Here is a 4,493-nt window from a genome sequence, read left to right as displayed (position 1 = left end):
ATTACAGGCACGCGTCACCATTCCCAGCTAATTTTTGTATTTTTAGTAGAGACGGGGTTTCACCATGTTGACCAGGATGGTCTCGAGCTCTTGACCTCGTGATCCACCCGCCTCGGCCTCCCAAAGTGCTGGGCATTAGTACCATTTTTATGAACAAGGTCAATGATAATCAAATAAAGAATTTTTCTCAAGGTCCCATACCTAGTAAGTGGCAGAACCAGGACACTAACATGTCTTTTGACTTCTACTTGATGCTGGTAAAACTATGCACCAGCTGCTTCTAGTGAAAAGTCAGGCCCCTCCCATTTATTTCCACAGTCATGACATTAGAATACACCATTATTAAGCTTCTGCTGCTGTAAGTGTGGCTGCCACAAAAGTACTCAGTGTGTTCTCTTTTTGAAAACGACTTCCACTTATTACAACACTAAACTAAATTGTTATTACAGTCCCACATAGTTACTACGCCCCATGTTCTTTTTCCTAACCTAAAATGTTCACTGTAGATCTATATTGGACAATCAAAATACAGAAACATACTAAAATCCCAGCATTATCTTTTCAAGTTCCAATTTCAATAAAAACTACAATTGAAATTGTTTCTAACTCTCCTTATGATTTTGCACATCCAGATATACCACAGAATGATACATTTGGCCACAGCTTAACCTGAAATACTTCTTTATATTTTAGATAAATTTATTTTCAGAACACAAAGTGATTTTTCACAAATTCTAAACTTTATTTTTCTAGCACTATACTACACTTGCTTCTTAAATGAATCATGCAAATTAGCAGAATTATACTATGAAGCAGTAATTTACTTAGCACATAATTATTAATTATGAACTAAAAAACATGGAAAAAATTCATTATGGGCATATGCAGGAGGCAACTATTTGAACAAATCACTTCTTGTAGGTGAAAATGAGAATTTAGTTTATAGTAGTATCTTATTTAAGTGGGCTGGCATTGCAAATAGTATTAGTTGCTTTTGTTTGTCAAAAAGATAAAGATAAATGTATAAATTCAGCTCTTTCACAGAAAAGGGGAAAAAAACAATAGTAAATCTTGTGGGCAATAATTGTTGAATGAAAGCCACACATAGATAACTAAAGAGAAAACTGTAACTAAATATGCCGACTATGAAGACAGAGACGGACTGAAAGACCAGTCACCAAAGAAATGAGGTCCATGACAAAAAAATTAGGTGGGGATAAATCATTTTTAAAATGTGAGATGAAGGGAGAAACAACAAAGAAGCCTAACTAGTCAATTTAATATGAGCGTCAGCCAAGAAAGAAAAGAAACAACATGACATACAATTAAGTATATGGAGAAATAGATATGTAACTGAGCCTTTTGTTCCTTTATAGCCCTAACAATACAGGTTAATACTTATGCTACAATTAGTTTTTTAAAAATATTTCTGTGATACATAGTTTAATTTTATTACTCTAAAACATTCAATTAGCTAACCATGGTCATCTACCACTACCTGAAAGACTGTTATTATTACAGAGAGGGAAAACTTTCCATCAACTTTCCACCTAGAGAAAGAATTAGCCACCAGAATTCTAAAGAGTAATGCATGGCTTATAAAGGCGTATTTATTAGAGCATGAGTCGGGGCTAATAAAATGTTTAAGAAATTTTAGTTCCCCTTCCACACTCTTCATGGAAACCTTTGTCGTCTTCTTTCCTTCCCTTTTCTCTACCTAAACAAAATCACCTTTCTGCCGCAAACACACACACACAAATTTTAGTCTGAAATCATAATCTAAAATTCCAGTTGAATTATACTAGAAAATATATTTTAACCTTCTTTGCTATTAATGATCTATTTCTAATTTATTTCATTTTTATTTATGGCATAATTTCTCAAGACATCAAAACATATACATCCTTAAACATTAAAAAATACAAATGTAAGCAGTATTTTTAACTGTGGTATTTAATCAATAGATACATTATGCATATTACTTATAAACATTCCATTATATAAAAATTCATTCGTCTATTTATTCAGATTAAACAACTATTAAGGCTGAATGTGGCAACTCATGCCTGTAACCCCAGTACTTTGAGAGGCTAAGGCGGGCATATCATGTGAGTCCAACAGTTAAAGACCACAGTGGGCAACAAGGCAAAACCCCATCTCTGCAAAAAATACAAAACTCAGTCAAGCATGGTGACAAAGGCCTACAGTCCCAGCTACTTGGATGACTGAGGTAGGAGGATCACCTGAGCCCAGGAAGTGGAGACTTCAGTGAGCCGAGATCCCACCACTGCACTCCAGCCTGGGTGACAGAGTGAAACTCTATCTTGAAAAAGCAACAATTACAATGCTTCTTACATGGAAGACTGAATTCCAGGTACTCCAGTTTACATAAAAATGTATCTATGACCTCCAGTAGCTTGTAGTATGCAGGAACTTCAGATGATTAAACAACTAAATATAAAAATTTCTGTAATTTTAAATTTCTGAATATAATATAAAGACTTTGAGTAGATATTTTAAATAAACTACAATGACAAAATTATGGTGTTAAAGTCTTACCATATTGATATTGAGTCTGCTTATATAACTGGTTATTTGCAATAAAATATATGTTATTCATTTGATAAAGTGTTTTACATATACCCTTTATGGACAACTTATAAAACACACAAAACCCATTTGTAATACACATTTTGATAACATAAATTTCTACATTTCTACAATTTATATTTTTGAAGCAGATACAATCTGGTTATGTTGCCTAGGCTGTTCTCAAACTCCTGAGTTCAAGCAATCCTCCTGCCTCAAACCCCCAAGTAGCTGGAACTACAGGTGTACACCACTATACCCAGCTAGTTTTCTACAAATTTTAATATTTTAGTCTCACTACAGAACTAATAATAAAAGTACAAAGAAATCTTTCCTAAAAACTATGTGATACAAAAATAGTAAGTGTCCCAAAAAAGCTATATGCTATGTGCTGTACAGTTTTGCCAATAAAAGGTACCAGGGAGATTCTATGACAACTACAAGTAATTTGATTCACTGAAGAGTTATACAGGCATAAATATTATGAAAGTAACACTAGTATGATTTAGAAGCCAATATTAACATTTATCCAGGGCTGGGCATGGTGGCTCACACCTGTAATCCCAGCACTTTGGGAAGCCAAGGCGGGTGGATCACGAGGTCAAGAGATTGAGACCATCCTGGTCAACATGGTGAAACCCCGTCTCTACTAAAACTACAAAAAATTAGCGGGGCATGGTGGCGCGTGCCTGTAATCCCAGCTACTCAGGAGGCCGAGGCAGGAGAATTGCCTGAACCCGGGAGGCAGAGGTTGTGGTGAGCTGAGATCGCGCCATTGCACTCCAGTCTGGGTAACATGAGCGAAACTCCGTCTCAAAAAACAAACAAAAACAAACAAACAAACAAAAAAATATTTATCCAAATAAACCTTAACCAAATTTTATATTTCCTTTATTGGGGAAAGCATTTTCTAATGTGATTTTCCTGTCATTATGTATTTTCCAGTTCAGTTTCTTTCAGTCCTCACCCCATCACAATGCTTAATCAATCTTTTGTTAACAAGGTTAAACAAATTTTTTTAATCAACTAGCCATGTCTATGCTTTTCTCTGACCAACTTTTTATAACCAACATAAAAAAAGATACACAAACCACTGCTGAATTTTAAAAGTAAATATGAAAAACTTGACCGAGTGAGAAAATTAGTTTTACAAGAGGCCACTTTACCTTGGTGGTAACAGTCAAGTCATCATATCTGGCTTAGGGCATGAATCAACAAACAGTTCATGGAAAATGCGATAGAGCAAAAATATACAATGAAAATGAGAGAGTTCACTTCTTTATAAATTTTTTAACTGCCAGTTCATATTCAGCTTCTCCCTCCAAAAAAACAAAAACACAATCTGGGAAAAGGTCAGCTGTCTGTACATTAAATCATGTTTCTTGATATAATTAAAATATGGCCTCTGTTCTAAAATTAGATTTTGGTTACCTATTTCTGCCTCTACCTGTCTAAATATATACAATATTCAATGAAAACTGACCTTGAGGTGCATAATAGTGACAGCCAACATATACCAGAGCCTGATGATAATTTACCCTGACAAATTATCTATCCTGAAGTTGTACTTAAAATTCAACTAATAAATGACATAACTTTTGTTACCTAAACTGGAAGAAACTTGATGACCTAAAACAAGGTAGAGAGATCCACTGTTTCTCGTCCATTATCTATCTCTGGTTAAAAGACTAATCTCATTGGGGTCAGTTGGGGGGAAATAGGGGAGGGACGGTGGGGGGTGGGAAGCTGGGGAGAGATAGCAAGGGGAGAAATGCCAGATGTAGGTGATGGGGAGGAAGGCAGCAAATCACACTGCCACGTGTGTTCCTATGCAACAATTTTGCATGTTCTTCACATGTACCCCAAAACCTAAAATGCAATAAAACAAATAAATGGGAAAAAAA

The 4,493-nt window shown here is 35.2% G+C and overlaps 1 long non-coding RNA gene across 1 annotated transcript in view; it reads right to left on the bottom strand.

The window, feature by feature from the left end:
- The window catches only part of LOC119469517, a 17,779-nt gene extending 14,602 nt beyond the window's left edge, over positions 1-3,177 (bottom strand). The window contains exon 1 of the long non-coding RNA XR_005198335.1: positions 3,145-3,177. This is a non-coding gene — a long non-coding RNA (uncharacterized LOC119469517). The remainder of the gene's footprint in view (positions 1-3,144) is intronic.
- Positions 3,178-4,493: the final 1,316 nt, after the last annotated feature.

The sequence above is a fragment of the Cebus imitator genome, unplaced genomic scaffold (genome assembly GCF_001604975.1).
Source record: "Cebus imitator isolate Cc_AM_T3 unplaced genomic scaffold, Cebus_imitator-1.0 Scaffold688, whole genome shotgun sequence".
In the NCBI taxonomy this organism is placed as follows: Eukaryota; Metazoa; Chordata; class Mammalia; order Primates; family Cebidae; genus Cebus; species Cebus imitator.
The sequence above is the reverse complement of the archived record's forward strand: the minus strand, read 5'-3'. Positions and strand labels throughout refer to the sequence as shown.